Source organism: Trachemys scripta, chromosome 2, assembly GCF_013100865.1.
Source record: "Trachemys scripta elegans isolate TJP31775 chromosome 2, CAS_Tse_1.0, whole genome shotgun sequence".
Lineage (NCBI taxonomy): Eukaryota > Metazoa > Chordata > Testudines > Emydidae > Trachemys > Trachemys scripta.
Window position 1 is genome coordinate 176451750 of NC_048299.1, and position 13292 is coordinate 176465041.

The 13292-nt window shown below is 43.8% G+C and overlaps 1 protein-coding gene across 8 annotated transcripts in view; it reads left to right on the forward strand.

Moving 5' to 3' along the window:
• The window catches only part of RNF144B (ring finger protein 144B), a 131024-nt gene that overhangs the window by 57783 nt on the left and 59949 nt on the right, over positions 1-13292 (forward strand). The window lies entirely within an intron of this gene.

Genomic DNA, 13292 nt, shown 5'->3' on the forward strand with positions numbered 1-13292 from the left:
CTGAGGGAGACATGATCAGAGTATACAATTACTTTTGCAAGGAAAAAAAAAATCATTGAGCTGTCATGCCCACATTCACTCCTACTTACAGTGAAAGTCAATCCTGGTAGAAAAGCTCACAACAGATTTAATTGCACCCTTATCAATCTGCACTAGTAATGAGAATAAACTGGGGAAAGCATCTAGGAGTACAAGACATGAGCCATTAATAAAAGAGAGAATTTTCTCTGGATGGGTGACAGAAGCTTTTATATTGATGGTGGGTGATTTTTATTGTAATACAGATTATTATTTCATGACTTCAAGTGCCTAATTTTGGAGGCTTGAAAATCCTGTGTTTATGACATGATATGATGCATTATTACATGTTTGCAATTACTTCTCCTTTTAAAACCAAAGAGCTGTACCCAGTTTTGTCAGAGCTGAATTTTGTCCTGTGAGGCTGTCTCTATTTATGCTTTAATATGGTGCCTATCACCATGGCTAAGGGGTAAAATTCTTTGTTCTTGTAATTATGGTTGCAGATCATGAAAAGACTGTTAAAGCAATCACATTAAATTATCTTTGCAGTTTCCAAGACCCTATATGTATACATTAAAACAAAAATACAAATTTTGAAACAATTAGGGTAGATGCTAATCATTTTTGGACAAAAAATAAATTCCCAGGCTATTTTAAAATGATAAATTTAGGGACAGACCATTAATGACACAGGTTACTCCTAAATAGGGGATGGGAAATTCCATGAGATTGCACTTGTGGAAACTTGGAAACATTCTCATGGTGGGGGGAGGATGTGGTTTACCCCCTGCAGAAGTGGCAGGGGATTAAACTGGGGCAAAATGAGCAAATCCTGGGGACCATTGACCTTTACACTCCCTTCCAGACCCTTCCCAGCACAGCCCCACTCTGCTAAAGTATTCCCTGCTAGCCACTGACTCTGGAACCTTCCACAGTGGATTTCCACAATATGGAGGAAGATAGGGTAAGATAACACTAACAGAATGCCAGTCATAGTAAGACAGTTGCAAAGAAAGGTGTTTCTGTGGAAAGGGATGGATGCTCAACTTTCTGACGATCAGGGATTTAGGGTTGGAGCCTTGAAATGTGTGTGCTCCCTTAACTTTGTCCTCCCATGGAAGCCAATGGGAATACTTGCATGAGCAAAGTAAACATTGTGCACAAAAGCTTGCAGAAGCTGGCTCTTAGTTAACAAACACTGTGAGGCTTTCAAAGATGGAACCTAGCATGTGCAAATATGTACCATACATCTTTCTGTTTTCCTTTGATGCTAGGTTTCTAGTGTACCCACGACTTGTTATTTATTTGCATTGCGGTAGCACCTTGGAGCCCAAATCATGGACCAGGATCCTATTGTGCTAGGCACTGTACAAACCCAGAACAGAAAGACTGTCCCTGTCCCAAAGAGCTTGCAACCTAAGTACAAGACAGGAGACAACAGCTGGATACAGACCCAGATGGGGAGCACAAGGAAACAATGAGACAATGTTGGTTGCATGTTCAGCAATGGTCTCAGCACACCAGCTTCCTAATCATTGTCAAGTTCTTTAGATGAAGTGTGATAGGAAACTGTCAGGCCTTTCTGTATAGCTGATAAAATGCAGAGCAAAGTGTGTCTTGCTCTGTAAAAGTAAATACAGTAACTCCTCGCTTAACGTTGTAGTTATGTTCCTGAAAAATGCGACTTTAAGCGAAATGATGTTAAGCGAATCCAATTTCCCCATAAGAATTAATGTAAATGGGGGGGGGTTAGGTTCCAGGGAAATTTGTTTCACCAGATAAAAGTCTATATTATATCTATCTATCTGCACACAGTATAAGGTTTAAACAAACAATTTAATACTGCTCACAGCAATGATGATTGTGAAGCTTGGTTGAGGTGGTGGAGTCAGAGGGTGGAAGAGGGAGGGATATTTCCCAGGGAATACCTTGCTGCTAAATGATGAACTAGTACTTGGCTGAGCCCTCAAGGGTTAACACATTGTTGTTAATGTAGCCTCACACACTACAAGGCAGAAGGCAGCACAAATGGAGGGAGGGGAGACAGCATGGCAGACAGAGATAGAGGCACACACCCTGTGTGTGTGTGTGTGTGTGTGTGTGTGTGTGTGAGAGAGAGAGAGAGAGAGAGAGAGAGAGAGAGAGAGATGTGCATTGCCTCTTTAAGTATGCTGACCCCACTCTAAGTATATTGCCTTTTTAAGTAGATCAGCAAGTTGAGACAGCAGCTGCTGTCAGCAAGCTCCTTCTGTCCTGTCCCCCCATGCTCTATGGAGATGGAATAAGAGGGGGGCAGGAGCAGGGGGGAGAGGGACACCCTGACATTGGCCCCCCTCTTTTCCTCCCCCCCTGCACTGTAAGCAGGAGGCACCCTGGAGCAGCTCCAAGGCAGAGGGCAGGAGCAGCACATGGCAGTGTGGGGAGGGACAGCTGAACTGCAGACAATTGATAGACTGCTGGGTGGCTGCCGCACAGGGAACTTAGGGGAGTGGGGAGCTGATAGGGGGGCTGCCGGTCCACCCTGGTTCCAAGCCCCCATCAACTAGCTCCAACGGGCTGCTCTTTCTGCAAGCAGTGGACAAAGCAGGCAGTGCCAAACAACTTTATGAGGGAGCATTGCGCAACTTTAAATGAGCATGTTCTCTAATTGAACAGCAACGTAACAATGAAACAACGACTTTAAGTGAGGCGTTACTGTATAAAAAAAGGCAAGAAATTACTACGTTACCGTAGTACAACAGTACAGTATTTATCATACTTACCAAAGAATAATTTCTGTTAGAATATGAATATTTAATCTACCAGTTAACATCTCTCTTTAGACATTCTGTGTTTTTTCAGAATCACAGCGTCCTTCCACCAATGGACTGCGTATGCAGCTCCTGCCAGAAATTAAAGATGCCTTGCCTTGGCAGAACCACTGAGGGAGGGTGATGGATGGAACCATGCTCTTAGGAAGCCAGTGTGCTGGAACAATTTATATGGTGGGGGTGGCTGAGAGCCATTGAACCAAACTGTAAACCTGGTCTATGATGGAAACCACTTCAAGCCTGGGGGTGTGGCAGCACCCCCGAACCCGTAGTTCCGGCACCCCAGTTCCCATGCTAGGAAGCTAGGGTCTCAGAATTGATGCACAACTGATGCCTCTAGCAGAACCACCTCCTTCCCTCTCCCTAGGATCCATGGTGTTTGAGGTCTGGACCCATGGTTCATTCCACAGGCAGGCTGGGAGGGAAAGGGAGAAAACTGCAACTCAAACACCTGACGGAACAATGAGAGGGAAGCCTTAGTGAGGGGATCCTTATTGAATTTTTCTCCTCTTATCCCTTCCTGCAGATTTTACCATAGAAGGGACTGATCCCTCCCTCTCTCTCATCCTTTATTTTTTACTCAGGCAAATTCCTGATGAAATTGGTAAGAGATTGACTGAGGAAAGATTTCAGGATTTCCTAAGAGCAGTTACAAGAATCGTGGGGGGGGGGGGGGGGTTGACACTGGTTGTTTCCATAAATGTTCAAACATTTAATAGAAATGATGCATTTCGTAGCTATTTCAGGGCCAAAGCTTACAATATCAACTGTTTTTAATGGGCTAAATTCATTCCCAGTCAAATTCCACTGTGGTGAATGGAGTTATCCCAAATTTTTGGTATAACATTTTCAAAAGTGCTTAAGTGATTTAGATTCCTATCTCCCATTTTCAAAAGTGAATTAGGCACTTAGGAGCCAAAGTTTCATTGAATGGCAATAAGACTTAAGCTCCTAAGAGTATTTTTGCACTTCAATTAAATACTGCACCCCGTGAGGGGGAAGGGTCCCAGAGCTTGGGCTCCAGCCTGGGCCCGAAAGTGTGCACTGCAATTAAACAGCCCCTTAGCCCGAGATCCACAAGCCTGAGTCAGCTGACATGGGTCAACTGTGGGTTTTGAATTGCAGTGTAGACATTGCATAAGTCACTTTGGCACTCCTGAAAATGTTGCCTTTGATCCAATCTGTTTAAAAATAAATTAAAACTTCCTAAATTACCTTGAACAGCATCCTTTTGTCTAAAATGATGAGTGGTATATTTTAATATATTATGGAAAACTATCATTTGCTTTTGTTAATTATAAAAATGTAAGTCTGAATGGTGAGTTCTTTGGGTAGTGAAGTGTTTTTTGTTTTGTTCTTAACACTCTGTTGAGTACATTAAAATAATTGTTTGGGAAGTCGTAGTTTAGCATTAACAAATATTATATGGTGTCAGTCTGGATTCATTTAGCTCTAATTTTTAGATTTGAATCATATTCCTATGAGCAATTCTTAGAATTCCTGTTATTGTGAATTTGTTGGTACTTCATATTTAGAAAATACTTGGAAATGTTATGTGTATATATTAGTTTTTCCTATTTGCTGCATATCCTTCTGGCCTTGCTTCTTAGTCACTGAAATACAGGCAGTAGGAATAGCATGAAATATGATGGACTTGCTCCTATTTCCACGGAAGTCTCTGGGAATTTTACCATTGATTTCAGTGTTAGTAGGATCGGGCCCATAGACACCTGCCACATGCTGCTTTCACTGCAAGTGCATTATGAATATATAGATATGCTCTAGTTCAGTGGTTTTCAAATTTTTCCTCTGGCGACCCAGTTGAAGAAAATTGCTAATGCCCGCAACCCAACAGAGCTGGGGATAAGGGGTTTGGGGTGTGGGAGGGGCTCAGGGCTGGGGCAGAGGGTTGGGGTGCAGGAATGAGGCCTGCAGGGTGGGGCCAGGAATGAGGGGTTCATGGTGTGGGAAGGGGCTCTGGGCTGGGGTAGGAGGCTGGAGTGTGGAAGGGGGTCAGGGCTCAGGCTGGGGGCTCAGGCTCAGGGGTGGGGCCAAAGATGAGGGGTTTGGGGGGCAGGAAAGGGCTCTGGGTTGGGGGGGCTCATGGCTGGGGCAGGGGATTGGGGCACGGGCTTACCTCGGGCGGCTCCCAATCAGCAGGGTTGCTAAGGCAGGCCTTCCTGCCTCTTCTGGCATCGCGGACTGTGCTGTGCCCCGGAAGCAGCCAGCAGCAGATCTGGCTTCTAGGTGGAGGCACGCAAGTGGCTCCGCATGGCTCTCGCCTGCAGGCACTGCCCCCCCCAGCTCGCATTGGCTGGTTCCTGGCTAATGGGAGTACAGAGCCGGTGCTTGGGGCGGGCGCAGCACGCAGAGCCCTGTGGCCCCCCTGCCTAGGAGCAGGACCTGCTGCTGGCTGCTTCCGGGGCGCAGCGTGGTGTCAGAACAGGTAGGAACTAGCCTGCCTTAGCTGGGCAGCACCGCCGATGGGACTTTTAATGGCCCGGTCAGCGGTGCAGACCAGAGCCACCACGACCCAGTGCCTTCCATTCTGTGACCCAGTACTGGGTCGTGACCCACAGTTTGAAAACAACTGCTTTAAATCAACCACAAGGTTATTGGTCTCCATTAAGGAATTACTGGATGAAATTCAATGGGCTTTGTGTTGGATGAGATGATTGTAATGCTCCCTTCTGGGCTTAAAAATCTGTGAAGAATGCTGTTTGGTGACTGTCCAGTAGGGAGATGTCAGAAAGACCATTTCCCAGATATGCAATTCAGTTTAGTAATAAAAAGAAGCCTCATTTTCTTCTGGCCAATTACCGACGCTGTGGGGCAGTGATCTGGAGGAGCTTCTCTTAGCTTTCTCTCTCATTTGCATAGCGGCAACTCTCTTTTAATGATAGGCTACTGATTAGTTTTTAAAATCTTAAATAAAAATAGGAACAATAAAACCCAACTGCCTAGGTTTTCCCTGTGATTCCTAGTGGCAGGTATAATAAAAGACACCCTCCCCATCATTATAATGAGCATTAATTGGTACCCATGTGGTTGCATCTGTTCTATGAATGCTGAATTTGATTCATTATGTTCAGTCAAGATCAATTATCCCCTTCTCTAAGTAGGTCTTGACATGATAAGGAGTTGTTACAAGTTACTATGAAGAATCAGTGTTCTAAAATGTCCTATGTTATGGACAGCCTTATAGAAATGCTATAGTACACTACAGTTATGCCCACAAACACTGCAGCAACACCGTGATTTGGATAAATACTGTATTACCCTTCCATTTTAATTAAAGTATATCTACTTGTTTGCAAGGAGGCCACATCCCATTGGGATTTGCCATGATGAGGGTGATGATATCTATTTGTTCACAAGGGCTCTGAAACTAGGAAGCTGTTAAAATGTATGCTTCAGGTATCCTAAAATGCTAATAGAACAATAGAAGAATTGATTATCTATCTATCTAATATTGATTTTATATTTTATACCTAGCAGGAAGCTAGTTAATGTAACAGACTGTGAGTGAACTAATTCAAAACACTTTCAGTGTCAGAGCATTCCCACCCACTGCATTCTTTTTAAAGTATTTTATTTATTTTTGGTTGCCAGCACGAAATGAAAATACTTTGTATATCTAGTGCCTCTTGAACAGCAGCTGAAGTGCTTAATTTTTCAACCATTCCCAATGGAAACAAATGAGATAAATTGCTTTTGTTTATTATTTTATACCAGACAGCATGTTTTTGCAAGCTCCTTGATCTTTAAACATCTTTTCTTAAAATAAAATTTTTACAGAGCAAAAGACCCATCATGAAAGAGATTACAGATCTGCTAGCTTTGATTTCCTAGCACTGCATAATAAGAAGAGGTTTAGAACGAATTCTTTTCCTTTTTTTTTAATATTACTACGGTCTTAGTGGCATTTTACAGGATCCAGAAAAGGAGCTGTTATGTATCAATGCTTGCTGTATTCCCAAGGCACAGATTTAAGATGCTAAATCAGTCTGAATGCAATAGTTTACAGTTTAAATCAGACCTTCAATCTGTGGTGTCAATTGTCTTTTTTGAGCCCCCCCATTCAGCAAAGCAGCAAAGCACTTATTTAACTTTAAGTAGGTGAGAGCATGTCTACCCTTGAAAGCTGTTGCAGGTTCTGTGAATCTGAGTTGTATGAGCAGTGCACCCACACCACATAGTTATCCCTGGTTAAGCTACTTCCCTTGGTGATCATTGCAGCCACAAAGGTCTGTGTTGTTTCAGATTAAGTGCTCAGCATTCTGGGCAGTCATTCCATGGTGCATTGCTCTGGAGCTAGGCTGTATGGGTTACCTACTGGAATGCACCGGACTGGAATTATGGGACTTGGGGTCAAAGTAAATAGTTCCCATGATTACTCTTGTTTCAGCTCAGCATCCTTATTGTTACAAGCCAGCACCATTTTCAAAGCGCTGTCATGCAGCATGGAGGAAACATTGCTGAGTGTTCTGATCTTTATGGTGCTGAATACAAAAAGGCTGCTGCCATATATCTCAAGTCATACAATGACTTTAGAACCAGTGTGATACAGCACCTGAAAGGTGGTGGCTGAAATTAAGCAGACACTTTTGTGTGAACTTTTCCTGGAGCAGCTTCACTCTTTGGACCATTGCTTTTGATTTCAGACAACTAACAGTGACCGGTGGGACACAGTAGTGCTGCAGACCTGGGATGATCCGCATCAGAACTACAATGTCAAAAGCAACTTTCCTAGAAATTTGTGCAGAGCTTGCCCTGGAACTGCAGTGGTGGAACAGTTACATGAGAGCTCCCCTCAATGTAGAGAAGTGTGTGGCCTTTGCAATCTGGAAGCTTGCTAGTAGAAGCTAGTGTCTAACCAGTTTGGTGTTGGTAGATCAACCATTGGGGTTGTTGTAATGAAGGTGTGCACTTTGCTATCAAGAAGGTGCTGTCTCCCTGGCTCATAAGTCATGACAATGAATAGAATATTATTGATGGATTTGCATCGTTGAGGTTCCTGAATTGCAGTGGAGCCCTTGATGTGACCCACATGCCTTTTCTTTGCTCCCCCACCAGGCTCAGGGTTCATCAACAGAAAGGGCTATTTCTGTAGGCCTAGCTGATCACCATGGAAGGTTCACCAATACTAATATGGGATAGTCTGGAAAGGTTCTTGATGCCAGGATCTTTAGAAACTGTAGATTGTTTTCTGCAATGAAAAATGGAATTCTTTCTCCGAGGATCACTATGGACATTAGGGTGTTGCTCTTCTTCCTGTCATTCTGGGAGATGTAGGTGCCTGATGTCAAGACTGGAGACTGATGAACAATATCTGCCTTGTATGTTAGGTTGCGCAAAACACAGTAGGAAGCAGCTATGTGAGAGCGAAGAAGAGAGCCTTGCTGATGTGTGGGAGGAGATGCTGAATGTTTTGAACACCCAGAGAGGTGGCCTTTACGAAACACTGCAATTCGTCAGGGACACAGGTTCAGGGATGTATTAGGGTCCTACTTTGAGGAGCAAACTAGTGAAGAATGTATATGTCTGATTAGTGCATGTCTTGACATTTTATATATAGTGGTGGAAGGGTTTTAGTAGAGTCCAGATGGGGATTTCAGTACACTGTGCAAAGTATGAAAGTAATGACATTTTCAATGACTTTTAAATAAATAAAAATGACACCAAGCTGAACAATGTTCAATAAAGGTTTTTACAATTCACAAACATAACATGATGCAAAATAATAAAAAACCCTGTGCAAAAATGAAAAAAGGAGAGAGAGAGAGTGTCCTAAGAACTCTGAAACATGTGCTTTTGAGGTCACAGATTTGTGCACCTGGGAAGGTCCAAAATGTTCTCTACGTCTTGTGGTATACAATGGTGGTAGAAGGGCCTTTCCTTTGTGGATGTGGGGGATAAAAGGTTCTCCCAGCATATGTTTTTCTCCTTGTTGCCTTGTGGCATGGAATGAGGAGGAAAGGCTCTTTTCCTTGGAGGTAGTAAAGTGAAAGGGGATCCCAGTGAGCAGAGTTATCAGAGGAAGAGGGAATCAGGAGACACCTAGGATGTGGCACTATCCTTGAACATGGTGCTACTGTGTTCTCCATCCCAGTAGGGTTCTCCATCATCCCCAGCAGGTGTTCCTAACAAGTCCTGGCCTTCTCTCACTCCTCTTTATCAGGCTTAATGCAACTTACTCTCCTCTCCCTGATCTTTTTATCCCACTTCTGGATTGTGGATGCTAGGTTGGTAAACACTTCATCTCTTGACTTCCTTTTCCTCTTGCATAGATTGGACAGGCTTTCACTCAGTATTAGCACACCTGTCCATGTTTGCTGAAATGTGTCAGGTGCTATGGGGGAGAAGGGGAGAGGAAGAGAAAAAGAAAAAGTAGTTATTGTCCAAATTCTAGTCTTTGTGTCAACAATGTTTTTTCCTTGATTTTTGGAATATCATTCTCATAGGCTCTTCCCAGTCTTGGGTGAGCCTGGAAATGGTAAGACACTTTCTAAAGCTCTTCCCTGTTTGTAGAGGAACTCTGGGTCTGTGGTGGGATGGAGGGAGGCATTGGGGCACCTGAATGGATTGTTAATAATTCCATGAGCAGGCTACAGGTGGCTGATGGGTGGGAGGAGGAAGGGTGACCAGCAGAAACAGGCCTTTAGTTGCATGTGTAATTTCAGGTTGACAGTGGGATGGGTGTTTATGGTGGGTGGGCAGCAGAGGCAGGCTAGTAACTGCATGTCCTCCTCTGTGGGCCATTGTTATGTCAGAGGATGTTATCCTGAAGTACATCCCCAAAAGGCAGAGAAGGATTGGCAATGGGCAAATTGGGAAGGTATGCCACATTTCCATTTGCCAGGGTGGTGCCCCCAGAGCTGGTGCAGGAGTGGAAGGGAACCACAAACTATACAGGTAGTGCCAAGAGAGCTGCATTGCTGTGCAATCTTCATGCCCAATTAGAACACTATCTTTGGCTTAAGTTCTCTTGTTTTAACACTGGTGGGTTAGCATGAAATGCACAGTAAAATAAATAGAATTCTGCAGTAACCTGAAAGGGAGAGTGAATGCTTTAAAATGTCTTTGCTATTTGAAATGTTGCTGTCAGTTGAGATGGGTGATTTTTTACCTCATAATAACTGGATTGGCTCAAAGCTGAGGTCATTAATGCAACTGTGAGCTGAAAATATCTAGAGCTTTTTCTTTCTCTATTTACTGCTACACTAAATGTGCCTTCCATTCAATCCATCTAATGTTTAACCCATATGGTTCCACCATCTTGAACAGGGGGAGGCTTGGGCCATGTGGTCGACCGGCAGGAAAAGAAGCAATAACCACTATGGTAGAGGGGTTATGAGTGGCACATGGCACGTTTCAGCTGGAGGTAGACATAAATGGGACTGATATATTTAAACTGTCCAGCACAGCTGCCATTTTAAGCAAAGGTGTGGAGTATTAAAAGCAGAGGAGGTGGAGGGAGGGCAGACCAACATGGCGGTGCCCTGACGATACCCGGAACTGTGTTGTTCATTTTCCCCTCCCACAGTTTTAAGGTAACAAATAATACCTCCTGGAAGAAGTCCCCTCCACTGTTTGGTCCTCTGCCTGTGATTCAGGAGAGTCTGGGGTCTCCAGCACTGTGTCTGCCTCAGACTTCAGTAAGGTGTGCAGGTCTACAAGATCCTGGGTTTCAGGATCAACCTTCTTTGGCTCGGTCCTGGTCAGCATCTATGGAGGTGTCCTTGGTTGTGTCCACAAAATACCATGATTTAGTGGTGACATCTCTGCCAAAAATAGAGTCCAGCTTCTCCTCATAGTGAAGACCATGCTGAAAAAAACATGACTACCACTTTCTGTGTAGTTAACAGTTCCTGGAGCCTCATTTCTCCTGTTTCTTTGTTCCCCTTTCTTGACACCCTTTAACTACAACCCTGGGTAAACACGTACAGCTCTACTGACTTTAGTGGAATAATGTTTGTAAATACAAGGGCTGACTTAGGTCCTGTTTTTGGACATTGAATGTAAAAGATGGACAAATGACTTGTATACATGAGTATAATACATTTATGCATTCAGCATCAAGGCAGAAGGTTTTCACAGTTCTCCATGATGTCCTTAAGTGCTGGAGGTTTCATTTGGATCTCTGATATAGTGGAAAGATGTATAAAATCACATGTCTGGAGGCAACTCCCTATTGACAATGCATTTGAGGAGACTTTTTGTCATTTTTTTTATTTCATGATGCATATGGAATACGATACACTCAAGAAATTTGGAGTCTGAAGGTTCTGTTTTGCGATAGCAGACTCTGAACATTTGGGATGTATGCTTAAGGTTGCTCATGTGAAGTCAAACACATTATTTGGGGTGGATCTTTATTCTAATGTACAATTTTTAGGAGTTGAGGACCCCTCAGTTGAGTGTGTTCATCTGTATGGCTCTTTCAAAACACTGATTATTCCACTTTCTGTTGATATCCATGTGCATATCCAAACCCAGGATTTGGACTGATAAATAAATACTTGACTATTAACGTAATATGCTTATATAGTCTTTAAAAATGGAATACTGCCATATATACTCGATCATAAGCCAGTTAGTTTATAAGCCAACCCTGCCTCCCCCCGAAGATGGATAAGTAAAAATGGAAAATTTTTATGACACATTCATAAGCCGACCCTATAATTCAGGGGTCAGCAAACTTTGGCTCCTGGGCCATCAGGAAAAGCCACTGGTGGGCCAAGATGGTTTGTTTACCTCGAGCGTCCGCAGGCACGGAGGTAAACCTGAGTAAATAAAGTGTTCTGGTGCGCCAGCTGCTTACCCTAATGAGCGGGGACAGCAACTGGTGGGGAAATTTTTTTGGGGGGAGAAGCTGGGAGTCAGGAGAGTAACCCCTTTGACCACCCCCTAAATGACCCCACCCCTAGCCCAGGACCCCCACACTCTCCCCATTCCATCTCTTCCCACCTTACCTGGAGGGCCAGGGGAGGATGTCTCTGGCCTGGCTGGAGCTGCTCCGGCAGGCGGGGCAGCGCGGCAGCAGCCTGCTCCGGTGGTCCTGACCGGGCAGTGCGGCCACAGCATGTTCCAGCGGGCTGGGCCGGGCGGCACAGCTGCAGCGTGCTCCGGCGGGCTGGGCAGCGCAGCCACAGCCTGCTCTGGGGGGCGCGGCCAAGCAGCACGGCTGCAGCCTGCCAGCCCCGGGGCTGCAGCTGCTTCGGAGGCTGCGGGGAGAGCAGTGTGGCCAGAAGCGGAGAGACTGTGGCTCCGCCTCTTCCCTTCTGGCTCTGCTGGCTGTGCTGCCTCTCCTTGCTCCCTCTGTTGGGGGGAGGGGCTGCGGTCCCACCTCTCCCTCTCTATACCCGTTCATAAACCGACTCCCTTCTCTGGTGCTTCCCTTTTTTTACTAAAAAAATTCGGCTTATGAATGAGTATATACAGCATATTGATTTTATTTTTTATAATTTCAATGAATATTGATGTTTATTTTCAGCTTTTTTTCAATTTGTATTGATTTACATTTTCACAGTTGCAGGAAATTAGAACATAAGAATGACCATACTGGGTCAGATCAATGGTCCATCTAGCCAGTATCCCATCTCTGACAGTGGCCAGCGCCAGATGCTTCAGAGGGAATGAACAGAACAGGGCAATTTCAAATAATCCATCTCCTGTTGTACAGTCTCAGCTCCTGGCAGTTGGACGTTTAGGGACACCTGAAGCATGGGATTGCATCTTGGCTAATAGCCATTGATGACCTATCTTTTAAATTATGGGGAGTCAGATAATGGAGGGGTGGGCAGCGGAGCTCAGACAATAATTATTTAATAACTGCAGATGTTGAGATGAAAAAAGTCAAAGCTTTATAATGGTTAAACCACAAATTGTTAACCTCATATGTCAAATACATACAATCCTTAAATCAAACTCTAATTTCTTATGCAGCATTTTTCTTACTTTGCCTATCTGTAATTTTTGACCTATCAATGGACATATTTTTTTATCTGTTTGTTTGCGTACAGTGAAATCAACCTTTATCAACACTTACCAATAAAAATAGAATTAAATCCAGTGAACATGGACTGCATATGTTATGGTGAATCAGATGATGAAATGTGACATCATATTTGTTGTTCTTACCTTTTCATCTGAGAAATAGAAGCTTCTGTTCTTTTCTGTAGTTTGGATCAGATGTCTTTTTCAAATTTATATTGATTCCAGAATAGAGTGTTTGAAAATAATTATTATTGATAATACTTTTTAGCTTTATATAGTGAAATTCAGAGGGATGCATTATTGGTTGTGATAACAATGAAGTTGGTCCAATAAAAGATATTACCTCACCTACCTGGTTATGACAAGTCAAGCAATAGATGTTTCTGACATATTAATATAGAGCCAGATTCGCCCCTGGACTACACCAACTTTAGCCTCTAATTGTGGAGTTCCTACGAACAC